The sequence below is a fragment of the Dasypus novemcinctus genome, chromosome 16, assembly GCF_030445035.2.
Source record: "Dasypus novemcinctus isolate mDasNov1 chromosome 16, mDasNov1.1.hap2, whole genome shotgun sequence".
Taxonomy (NCBI): Eukaryota; Metazoa; Chordata; class Mammalia; order Cingulata; family Dasypodidae; genus Dasypus; species Dasypus novemcinctus.
Window position 1 is genome coordinate 51,786,293 of NC_080688.1, and position 13,733 is coordinate 51,800,025.

Below are 13,733 nucleotides of genomic sequence, written 5' to 3' on the forward strand. Positions count from 1 at the left end.
TGTCTGGAACTAATAAGAAACAATTTATGAAAAAATGCATGTTATTTACATTAAAATATATTTAAATTACAATCTCATTGTTTTAGTTTCCCAGGCTATTCAAAGCAAATACCATGAAATGGGTTGGGTTAAACAATTGGATTTTTTAAAAAATTTCTCTCCCCTTCTCTGCCCCTCCCCCCCAGTTGTCTGCTCTGTGTCCTTCGCTGTGTGTTCTTCTGTCTCCACTTCTATTCTTGTCAGCGGCACCCAGAATCTGTGTCTCGTTTTGTTGCGTCATCTTGCTGTAAGCTCATGGTTTTGAGGCCAGGAAAATGTCCAAATGAAAGACATCACCAAAGCGATGCTTTCTTCCCAAAGACTGGCTACTGACGATCCTTGGCTCCTCTGTCACATTACGAGGCACATGGCAGGGTCTGCTGGACTCTCCCTTCTCTTCAAGGTTTTGTTGATTTCAGTCTTGTTTCTGTGTGGCTTTCCTTTATAAAGGATTCCAGTAATAGGATTAAGAACCATCTTGACCAAGGTGGGTCACAACTTAACTGAAGTAGCTTTATCAAAATGCCCTACTTACAATGGGTTCACACCCGCAGGAACAGATTAAATTTAAGAACATGTGTTTCTGGGGAACATATAATTTCAGACCACTACACCTATATTCACTTAACATTTATGTTCCCCAAAACAGAAAATTTAAGTTAATGAAGTTTTAGACAAACATCTAAAATAATGCATGGATTAAAACATTCTATGTCTGGATCCCGAATTTTATATTGCATAATTACTGCACAATCACCTCAGACATCATTTTTAAAAAATACGTAATTTTAGAACATAAAATTTTCCACTTTAACCATTTTAACTGTACAATTCAGTGGAATTAATTACAATTACAGTGTTGTGCCACTACCTCCATTATCCATTACTAAAACTGTTTCAGGGAATCAGATGTAGCTCAATTGATTGGGCTCCCATCTACCATATGGGAAGTCCTGGGTTGTGTCCCAGGGCCTCCTTGTGAAGGCAAGCTGGCCCGTGCCTGTGGAGAGCTAACAGTATATGCCCATGGAGAGCTGACAGCCCATGCCTGAGAAGAGCTTGCGCAGCAAGATGGTGTAACAAAAAAAGGAGACAAGCAGACACACAAGAATGCACAGTGAAAGGACACAAAGCAGACAATGAGCAGGACGCAAGCGGGGGGATAAATAAATAAAATAAATCTATTAAAAACAAAACAAAACAAAACTCTTTCATCACCCAAACAAACTATGTACTCATTAAGCAATTAACTCCCCATTTCCCACTCCCTGGCAACCTCAATCTATTTTTTGCCTCTTAGGTATATAAGTAGAATCATACAATATCCTTTCGTATCTGGCTTATTTCACTTAGCATAATGTTTTCAAGGTTACATATATGTAGAATGTATGTAAGCTTCATTCCTTTTCATAGCTGAATAATATGCTGTTGTGCATATATATGACATTTTGTTTATTCACTCATCTGTTAATGGACATGTGGGTTGTTTCCACTTTCTGGCTATTGTGAATAATGTATCTATGAATATTCATATGTAAGTATATGTCAATATCTTTCTCTCTTCTTTTACTTTCACCCTCTTCATGTCCTTGTATCTAAAAGGAGTCTCTTGTAGAAAAATGGACCATTTTTTAAAATCTGCTCTGACAGTCTCTGCCTTTTAACTGGAGAGTTTAATCCATTTGCATTGAAAATAATTACTGAGAAAGAAAGACATCTGTGCCATTGAGTTATTTTTTTGTATGTCTCATATGTTTTATGTTCCTCGATTCCTTCATTACTATCTTTTTTATATTTAGCTCATTGTTTTGTGGGATTTTTTTGGGTAGTGTACTATTCTGATTCCCTTCTTTCTTTTTCTGTAAGTTTTTGTTTATTTTCTTGGTCATTACCTTGGGAATTACAATTAGTATTTTAAACTTATAAAAGCCTAGTTTGAATAATACCAACTCTTAGTTACAATTAGAGCTCCTGTAGAAATCTGTCCCAACCCCATTTTATTATTTTTAACAAATTACATCTTCATATATTGTGTGCCCATTAATACAGATTTATAATTGCTTTATATATTTGCCTTTTAAATCATGCACAGAAAAAGGGAGTTATAATACAAAGTACAATATTAGCTTTTTATTTACCTTTGTCTGTTACCTTTACCAGTGTTCCTTATTTCTTAAGATGTCTTTGAGTTACTGCCTAGTGTCCTTTCATTTCAGCTTAAGGATTCCCTTTAGCACTTCTTATAGGGTAGGTCTAGAGGTCTAGCAGTAACAAACTCCCTTGGCTTTTTCTTTCTTTACTTTTTCTTTTTTAACTTGTGAACGTTTTAATTTCTCCTTCATTTGTGAAAGATAGAATTTTTGTTGTTGAGGGATTTTTGTTCAGCACATTTAATATTATCCCAATACCGTCTATTCTCCATAGTTTCTGATGAGAAGCCAGTTGTTAATCTTAATTGAAGAGCCTCTCTATGTGATGAATCACTTCTCTTTCGCCTTCAAAGTTCTATTTTTAGCTGTTGATAATTTGACTATAATGTATCTCAGTGTGGGCCTCTTTGAATATCTTGCCTGAAGTTCACTGAACTGCTTGGATATGTAGATTAATGCCTTTCATAAAATTTGAGAAGTTTAAAGCCATTATTTCTTCATATAGTCTTTCTGCACCTTTCTTTCTCTCTTCTTCCTCCCCCAAAAAAGGCATATATTGGACTGCCTGATGGTGTCTCACAGGTCTCTTAGTCTCTGTTCACTTTTCTACGTTTTTTCTCTCTGCTCCTGATGTAGGATAATTTCAATTATTCCATCTTCAAATTTGCATATTCTCTCTTCTGCCTGATCAAATTTGCTGTTGAATTCCAGTAGTGAATTTTTCATTTTAATTATTGTACTTTCAACTCCAGAATTTCTATTTCATTCCCTTTTGTTGTTTTATCTTTTTTATTGATATTCTCATTTTATTCTTACATTATTGGATTCCTTTAGTTCTTTTTCCATGGTTTCCTTTAGCTCTTTGAACACATTTAAAACAGTTAATTTAAAGTATTTTTACAGTAAGTTCAATATCTGAGCTTCCTAGGAGTTGTTTCTTTTTTCCTTTTAATGGACCATACTTTTCTATTTCTTTGTATGCTTTGTGATTTTATTGTAGTTGTTGTTGAACACTGGACATTCAAAATTACAATGTAGTAACTCTGGAAATCAAATTACCTCCCTTCCCCAGGGTTTGCTGTTTTTGTTTTTTGAAGGCTGTAGTCATCCATTTGTTTTGTGACCTCCAAAATATTTGTGCAAAGACTATATAATTCTTGTCATATGTGGTCACTGAAGTCTTGTTCCTTTAGCTTGTATTCAGCCAGTGTTTTGACAGAGATTTACTTGAACTTCTAGAGCATTAAAAAGTAACACACACAAGCAAACAAACAAAAACCTCACATCTCCCAATATTTGCAGATTAGCTCTGTGTTGAGGCACTCCTTTAACATTTGGCCAGGCTGTTCACCACTCTACCTTAGCCTTCACTTTCTGCTTCTAGTGAGCCAATGGTGAAAGCTTAGATCTTCTCAGATTTTTTTCTGAATATTCATCCTGTCCTCAGCATATGTGTGGCTTTCTGAATTCCCAAGTATACAAAGAGAACTTCTGAATGACCCAATATCCAAAAGAAACTTTCTCCACAACTTTTTCTCACAGGTTTTAGGTGGTCTACTATGTCTCAGTCTGATCTTTTTCCCAGGCAGCTGCAGGTTTTTCATTCAACTTATAACGTTATTGAACAATGCCTGCTCTTTTCTGTCCTAAGTAGGTTCTAAGTTAGGCAAAACAGAGATAAGAAAGGTTAGAAAGACAAAAATAACAGTTTGCAAATAAAGTCTACTCTGCTCCCTCCAGAACCAGAGACCAGGGTTCCACACTGGGAACACAGTCTGCCATCTTCAAAACTGCCACTGAGCAGGGGTACAAGCAAGTAAAAATGTCACAAAGCTTTCTTCTTGTATTAGTCAGCCAAAGGGGTGCTGCTGCAAAATACCAGAAATCTGTTGGCTTTTATAAAGAGTGTTTATTTGGGGTAGGAGACTACAGATACCAGACCATAAAGCATAAGTTACTTCTCTCACCAAAGTCTATTTCCCCATGTTGGAGCAAGATGGTTGCTGCCAATGTCTGCCAGGGTTCAGGCTTCCCGGGTTCCTCTCTTCCCAGGTCTTGCTTCTCTCTGGGTTCAGGGTGCCTCTCTTCCCAGGGCTTGCTTCTTCCTGGGCTCAGGGTTCCTCTCTTTCTGGGGCTTGCTTCTCTTTCCTCTTTGTGCTTACTTCCTGAGGTTCCAGCTTGAGACTTCAACATCAAACTCCAACATCAAAACTCCAACATTAAAAACTCTCAGCATCAAAAAGCTTCAACTCTGTCCTTTGCCATGCCTTTTTCATTATTCCAATATTATGAATAATAATAATGAAAAAACAAACAAAAAAGCTCTAACCATTAATAATCAACTTTCAATCTCACTATGCTTCTTCCCCTGTCATTCATAGCTGCTCTTCTGTTTCGATCTTTCTAATTTATTTGTATTTATATTTTGTATAGATGAATCAAACAATATGTAGTACCTTTGTCTAGGTTCTCTCACTTAGTATATTTCCTCTTTTTTTTACCCTTAATGTAAGATTAATACACATGACCTTAGACTCTCCCTTTCAACCACTGTCTTACCCATACATTAGCACTGTTAATTAAACATTATGATGTACTTTCACCACTTCTATTCATTTCTAAAGATTTACTAACAATCTTTTTACCAATTCTACACAGAATAACCCTCAACTTTCCATTCTCTAACCCCACTCTATTTTCTGGTGACCTATATTCTATTTATGAATTCCATAAGTTTACACAATATATTTAGTTTGAAATAGTACAATCACACAGTATTTGTCCTTTTGTGTCTGGCCTGCATCACTCACTATAATGTCCTTCAGGTTCATCTGTGTTGTCAAATACTTCATGACTTTATTTATCCTTACAGCGGAAAAATATTCCGTCATGTGTATACATAACAATTTGTTTATCCATTCATCAATTGATGTATACCTGGGTTTTTCCATGATGTTGGCTGTGGATTTTTCATATATGCCTTTTATCATATTGAGGAACTTTCCTTCTATTCCTGTCTTTTGAAGGGTTTTTATCAAGAAAAGGTGCTGGGTTTTGTCAAATGCCTTTTCTGCATTGATCGAGATGATCAAATGGGTTTTTTCCTTCAAGTTGTTAATGTGGTATACTACATGAACTGATTTTCTTGTGTTGAACCACCCTTGCATACTAGGAATAAATATCACTCGGTTGTGTATAACTCTTTCAATATGCTCTTAGATTCAATTTTGCAAGTATTTTGTTGAGAAGTTTTGCATCTATGTCCATTAGAGGGACTGGTATGTAATTTTCTTTCTTTCTTTTCCTTCCTATCTTCCTTTCTGCCTTCCTCCCTTCCTCCCTTCCTTCCTTATACCAAAACCAGAAAAGGTTACTTCCTTTTCTTCCTTCCTTCCTTCCTTCCTGTTATCCTTTTCTGGTTTTGGTATTAGGGTGATGTTAGCTTCATAAAATGTGTTGGGTAACTTTCCCTCCTTTTCAATTTTTTGGATGAGTTTAAACAGGATTGATGTTATTCTTCTTGAAATGCTTGGTAGAACTCACCTGTGAAGCTATCTAGTCCTTTATTTTTGTTTTGTTGGGAGATTTTTGATGACTGATTCAATCTCTTTATTTTTTTTTTTAAAGATTTATTTATTTACTTAATCCCCCCCCCCCCCCCCCCCCCGGTTGTCTGCTCTCTGTGCGTCTTGTTTCTTTGTCCGCTTCTGTTGTCGTCAGCGGCATGGGAAGTGTGGGCGGTGCCATTCCGGGGCAGGCTGCACTTTCTTTCGCACTGGGTGGCTCTCCTTACGGGTGCACTCCTTGCGCGTGGGGCTCCCCTACATGGGGGTCACCCCTGCGTGGGGTGGCACTCCTTGCGCGCATCAGCACTGTGCATGGGCCAGCTCCACACGGGTCAAGGAGGCCCGGGGTTTGAACTGCGGACCTCCCATGTGGTAGACGGACGCCCTAACCACTGGGCCAAGTCCGTTTCCCTCAATCTCTTTAAAGTAATTGGTTTGTTGAATTCTTGTATTTTTTTGTAAACTCAGTGTAGGTCATTTGTGCATTTCTATGAATTTGTCCATTTCATCTAGGTTGTCTAATTTGTTGATATACAGTTTCTCGTAATGTCCTCTTATGACCCTTTTTATTTTGTTAGGGTCAGTCATAACTTCCCCCCTTTCATGTCTGATTTTGTTTATTTGCATCTTTTTTCTTTGTTAGTTTAGCTAAAGGTTTGTCACTTTTATTGATCTTCTCAAAGAACTTTTGGTTTTGTTGATTTTCTCTTTTGCCTTTTTGTTCTCAAATTCATTTATTTCTGCTCTAATCTTTATTATTTCTTTCCTTATGCTTACTTTGGGAATGGTTTGCTGTTCCTTTTCTAATTCCTTCAGGTTTTCAGCAAGGTCCTTGATTTTTGTTCTTTCTTCTCTGTTAATATAGGTGTTTAGGGCTGCTATAAATTTCTCTCAGCACTGCCTTCACTGTATCCCACAAGTTTTGATAAGTTGTGTTCTATTTTCATTAATCTAGAAATATTTACTAATTTCTCTCTCTTATAATATTTTCTTGATTGTTTTGAAGTGTGTTCTTCAGCCTCCACGCATTTGTGAATTTTCCCCTTTCCTGTCTATTATTGATTTCCAGCTTCATGCCATTGTGATCTCAGAAGGTGCTTTATAAAAGTTTCAATCTTTTCATGTTTATTGAGACCTGCTTCATGACCCTACATATGGTCTCTCCTGGAGAAGGAACCATGAACACTTGAGAAGAATATATAACCTGCTGATTTGGGATGCAATGTTCTGTATATGTCTGTTAAGTCTAGGTTGTTTATCATGTGGTTTAGCTTCTCTGTTTCCTTCTCAATCTTCTGTCTAGTTGTTCTACCTTATGACAGAAATGGTGTGTTGAAGCATCCAACTGTTATTATAGAGATGTCTATTTCTCCCTTCAGTTGTTTGTTTGTTGTTGCTGTTGTATGACAGTAAGGAGCAAACCTACTTATTTTTTCAGATGACATTATTATAAATAAGGAAACCCCCCAAAAATTGCTGGAACAGCTATTCTAAACAATGACAGAACTTTTCAAAGTGGCATAACATTTTAAAAGAAAGTTTATAGTTCTCATGAATAGGAATAAAACTTACCTGGCAGATACAAGAATATAAAAGAAAACATTTCTGCTCACAAGAATATAAAATAAATTCAAAAACTACATAAAACAATTAAAACAATAACTGCAAGAATAGCTAAAGTACCTGAAATCAATTGGAGCACATATTATGACTTTAAATAAAAAGAGTCATCAGTATAAAGATGTAATTCTTCTTTATATTATTCAAATTCAGTGCAATCTCAATAACAAATACCACCATTGTTTAATTGTGAAAAGTTGAATGTCAAATACAACTGAAAAAAACTAGCAAAAATCTCCAGGAAACCCTTGGAAAAGCAAAGCAGAGAGGGGTATGGATCTACCACTACCAGGTCTTAAACAATTCATTGACGCCTCAGTAATTCCAACGTAGTATTGTCTTATGAATAGACAGACCAATGGAAAAAGTCAGAACAACCACGAATAAATCCTATTAAATAAGAAAAATTAATCAGTATAAAAGCAGCATCTCAAATTAAAGGAGAAAATATGGCTTTTTAAATAAGTGGTGGTTAGGATACTCGATAGTCATGTAGGAATAAACATAATTTAATTTATTCCTCACACCATATGTCCAGAAACACACCAAATGCATCAAAAATTTAAGTTAAAAAAAATCCTGTAAGTCCTGATGATTAGGTAGGTAGATAGGTAGAGATAAAACATTTATATATAAATATATTTTATATGTATATACATACACACTTATGTGCATATCTGTTTATATTAAAAACAATCCAATTGAAGTTTTTTTTTCTTTTTACTCAATTTTTTGGTTTGTATTTTATATTCTTGCCTTCTTAATAAAGTCATATGATCTTAATACCTATTCTGTGCTTTCCTTTTTTTTGTTCTTTTTCTTAAAAAACAAATCTATTTTATTGATACATATTAATAAAACATACAGCCATCCCAAGTGTACGATCAACGGTATTTGGTATAATTACATAGTTGTACATTCATCACTTCAATCATTATTAGAGCATTTTCATTCTCATTATTTCAATTATTGTTATTATTAATTCTTCCTTCTGTTTGCCAGAGTTTGCCTCATGTATTTTGGGGCACCCTGGTTAGGTGCATAGATGTTACTGCTTCCTGGTGGACTGTCCCTTTAATTTATAATGGCCTTCTGTATCTCATCACTTTTTTGCATTTAAAGTCAGTTTTGTCTGACACCAGTATAGCTACCTCGACTCTCTTTGCTTACTGTTTACATGGTATATGTTTTACCAACCTTTCACTTTCACTGATTTGTGTCACTGGATCTTAGGTGAGTCTTTTGTGACAGCATTTGGATGGCTTATATTTTTTAATATATTCTGTCAGTCTACATCTTTTGATTGGGGAATTTAATCTACTTACATTCAGTGATTTTACTGTAATGTATTACTTACTTCCACCATTTTATTCTTTGTCTTTCATATGTCATATCTTATTTTCATCTGTCTTTTTACTCTTTTGGTTATCCTTTCTGCTGTTCTTACCTTCTACACTCTCCAAGCCCCTCTCTCCTGTTTTTTCTTTCAGGCTGTAAGGTCCATTTCAATGCTTCCTACAAAGCTGGATTCTTTGTAATAATTCTCTTAGTTTCTGTTTACTTGTAAATATTTTAAACTCACCTTCATATCTGAAAGACAATTTTGCTGGATAAAGAATTTTCAGTTGGCAACTTTTCTCTATCAGTATCCTAATATATCATACTAATCTCTTCTCACCTCCATGGTTTCTGATGAGAAATCCACACTAAGTGTGACTGGTCATCTCTTGTGTGCTTGTCCCTTGGTGCTCTTAGAATTATCTCTTTATCTTTACCTTTGACATTTGACATTCTGCATAATATGTCTTAGAGTAGGTGTATTCGGATTTATTCTGATTGGGGTAAACAATGCTTCCTGGACATGGAATTCATCTCTTTCATGAGTATTGGGAAATTTTCAGCCATTATTTCCTCAAATATACTTCCTGTCCCTTTGCCCTTCTCTTCTCTTTCTGGAACCTCCATGATATGTATGTTATTATGCTTCATATTATAATTCAACTCCCTGAGCCCCTGCTCAATTTTCTTTCCATTCTTTTTTCTCTGTTTCTCTCTCTCTTCAATTCAACTGCTCTGTCTTCTGTATCACCTATTCTTTCTTATATAATTTTGAATCTGCTGTTGTATCCCTAAAATATGTTTTTGATCTCACTTATTGTGTCTCTCATTTCCATAAGCTCTGCTATTTTTCTATTTGGGTTTTCAAATTCTTCTTTGGGCTCACTCAGTATCTTCCTGATATCCTTTATCTCTTTAGCCACATTGTCTTTCAATGCATTTGTTGATTAGATTTAGGAGACTTATATGGACTTCATGGATTAGTTGTCTTAAATCCTGTCTCATCTGGGGCTTTGATATATATCCCTTTGGTTGGGCCAGTTCTTCCATTTTCTTAGTATGGCTTGTAATTTTTTGCTGATGCCTAGGCATCTGATTATGATGATGAGTTTACTCTGATGCTTAATTTTTCTCTCTTGTGTAGGGATTTAGTGTCAGGAGGCTGAGTGTTACTTCCATTCTTTGATTTTTGGTTCAACCTGTTCAAGTTCTTTAGGATTATCCCTATATAGTCACTCAAATCTGGGCCATGGTCTCATTAATGGGTTGCAGACCTGCCTCCAAGGACCTTGAGGAGGGAGGCTGTACAGGCCCAAAAAAGCCTATTGATTTACTTTTAATTTCCTCACATGCATTTACCTGGTCCAATCGCAGATGGTGTCCTTTGGTAGGCCACCCTGATCAAATCCTGGTGGGAATGTGTTCACTGCAACACCTGCTGCAGCAATGTGACAGAGGATCTTGCCTCAAAGCTATTCAGAGCCTTGCAAATCAAACTTTCTCAGAGGCTAATCTCCAACCTCTACAGGCAGCCCCTTCTGTTTACCCAGGTAGGAAATAATTTCACTCCCCTCCACATCCTCAATGAGTCCCCAAGAAGCAGATGTGGCTCAAGTGATTGGGCTCCTGTCTACCATATGGGAGGTCCAGGGTTTGATTCCCAGGGTCTCCTGGTGAAGGCAAGCTAGCCTGAGCAGAGAGTTGGCCCATACAGAGTGCTGGTCCACATAGTGTGCTGGCCCACGCAGAGAGCTGACGCAGCAAGATGGCACAACAAAAAGAGACACAGAGAGACAATAAGAGCCTCAGCAGGCTGGGGAGCAGAGGTGGCACAAGAGATTGAGTACCTCTTTCCTACTCTGGAAGGTCCCAGGATCAGTTCCCAGTGCTGCCTAAAGAGAAGACAAGTAGAATAGAAAAATGCACAGTGAATGGACACATAGAGTAGAAAAAGAGGGGGGTGGGTAGAAATAAATAAATAAATAAATCTTTAAAACAAGTCCCCGTCAGGAGGAAGGATGTATTGTGACAGCTGGATCTCTTTCAGCCTCTGCCAGCTTCCAGGTAAACAATGGTGTGTCCCCACCTGTCCTAGAAGGCTCATGGGACATAGAAGACCAAATTTGTTGGCCAAAAGCTGATCAGCTTTAGGCTGTGTTTCTCTCTCCCCTTTCCTGGGGAGGTGGACCCCTGCGGTGCCCTCTGTCCATAGCCACTGGCAAGAGGCAGGGGAATTCAAAGCTGTCCACTCCAAGCATGGGGAGATGGGTACAGGCAACCACAGCTGCAGCTTTTATTCACAGTTTTCCTGTCTAGATGCTTTTCCTTTGCCCCTCTCTCTTCTGCGTGGTGTCCAGCCTTTCTCTGGTGACCTCAATCATAAAACATTTTTTCCAGGTGTTCCTGCCTGTCCTCTAGCTATTTTACTGGGAGAAAAGTGAGTCCTGTGTCTCTCTAATTCTCCATCTTCTCCTTTAATATTTTAAAATTGTTTTATTCATTTGTAATAGGTAATATCTGCATATAGTATAAAACCTAACAAATACAAAAGGAGATAAAATGAGAAGTCCTTCTCCCATTGCCTGTCATTCAGTTCCCCTCTCTACCAAAGCAGGGGGGAGAAAGTAGATAGTTTCCCCTCTCTTTTTTTTTTTTTTTTTGGCTCAGAAACCAATTTCTTAGAAAAGATACAAAATGAGTTATTTGCTTTCCCTTGAAGGAATTGTGAAAAAAAATTTTTTTTAAATCTTATTTTATTCTTTGGCATACATCTAGTTCTTGGCATCATAAATGTTAAAAAAATGGATGTAATATTAAACAGAAAAAATTGGTTAAAACAGTTCAATTTATAATTGCAGTTTAGTTTTTTAAATAAGGAAATTAATTTTGAAACAGATAAAGGTTATTAGAACTTCTAGATTTTTACAAAAACATATTCATACTTTCTGGTTAGAACCAATATTATCTTCTAAGCAAATTTTAAGATAATGTTTTGTTTTTTTTTTCAATTAGGACTTTTTAAGCTATTTCAGTATACCTTTCACAAAATGAAAACCATTTCTGTTTCTGAAATCTTAAGTGTCTCTAGGACACCTTTTTAAAACCCAAGTATGTCACAATACATTTGTAGAAATTAAACAGTCTGTAGTTAAAGCTCTTTCAAATAGTACAGATTATTGTTTGGAGAGAAACAAATGAAAGATTAACATACACAAGTTAAAAGGAACTCACAGGGAAGCGTATTTGGCCCAACAGATAGGGCATCCAACTACCACATGGGAGGTACAAGGTTCAAACCCAGAGCCTCTTGACCTGTGTGATGAGCTGGCTCATGTGCAGTGCTGACACGCACAAGGAGTGCCATGCCACGCAGGGGTGTCCCCTGCGTAGGGGAGCCCCACGCGCAAGGAGTGCACCCCATAAGGAGAGCTGCCCAGTGCAAAAAAAGTGCAGCCTGCCCAGGAATGGTGTCACACACACGGAGAGCTGACACAGCAAGGTGATGCAACAAAACTAGATACAGATTCCGGGTGCCGCTGACAACAACACAAGCAGACACAGAAGAACACATAGCCAATGGACACAGAGAGCAGACAACTGGGGGAGAGGGGTTGTGCAGGAAAGGGGAGAGAAATAAATAAAAAAATAAATCTTTAAAAAAAAAAAAAGGAACTCACAGGTAAATGGTTAACATCTGCCTAAGTAAATACTAAAAATATTAATCCTCAGGAAACAGACTTGGCCCAGTGGTTAGGGCGTCCGTCTACCACATGGGAGGTCTGCGGTTCAAAACCCGGGCCTCCTTGACCTGTGTGGAGCTGGCCCATGCGCAGTGCTGATGCGCGCAAGGAGTGCAGTGCCACACAGGGGTGTCCCCCGCGTAGGGGAGCCCCACGCGCAAGGAGTGTACCCCGTAAGGAAAGCCGCCCAGCGCGAAAGAAAGTGCAGCCTGCCCAGGAATGGCGCCGCCCACACTTCCCGTGCTGCTGACGACAACGGAAGCGGACAAAGAAACAAGACAGCAAAAAGACACAGAGAACAGACAACCGGGGGAGGCGGGGAATTAAATAAATAAAAATAAAAATAAAAAAATAAAAAATAAATAAAAATATTAATCCTCATCCCCCATTACTACCACACCCCATATTTTGAATTTTTAAAATCTACTTTGTCTTCTGCTGTCTCTTGATCAAACATCTGACAACTGGGAATATAAAGGAGCAGTTGGGTTGCACTATGGCTGTCTTCACAGTTTTGTTTGAAAATTCTGACTTAGACTTTTGGGTTTTGGATGGAGAACACGCCTCAAAAGATTCCATTAAGTGCTACGTTGTTTTCTCGTATGAATTCCTTGAGCTTCATGTGTATGTCTAAGATGCACTACCTTGTCTAGGATAAAAGACTTCACTAGAGATGAGAAGTGGGTGAGACTTAAGAAACTGGGCTCCCTGGGTTTGATTCCCAGGGCCTCCTGGTAAAGGCAAGCTGGCCTGCACTATGGAGATCTGATAGCCATCAGCTGCGGAGAGCTGACGGCCCATGCAGTGGAGAGCTCTGTGCAGCAAGACAATGTAACAAAGGGAGATGCAGAGGAGAGACAGTGAGACACAGCAGGGAGCTCTGATGACTTAAACAATTGATTGCCTCTGTCCCATGTCGGAGGCCCCAGGATCAGTTCCAGTGCCTCCTAAAGAGAAGACGAGAAGAGAAAACAAGAAGACACAGAAGAATGCGCAGTGAATGGGTACAGAGAGCAGACAGCAAAAGTAGGCAGGAAGGGGGGAGGGGGAATAAATAAAAATAAAAATAAAAATAAAATAAATCTTAAAAAAAAAAAGGCTTCACTAGAAAAAATGGTATACCTAGTAAATCCCCGGCATACAAATTAAATTCTTAAGAATTCATAGGCTTTTTAGCTAGTCATAATATATGCACATAAAATATGCTAAATTCAAATAAATGAGAAAAACAGCTTTAGTTTTACCTGAGGGAATTTTATAACTTCAATTAATATGAATAA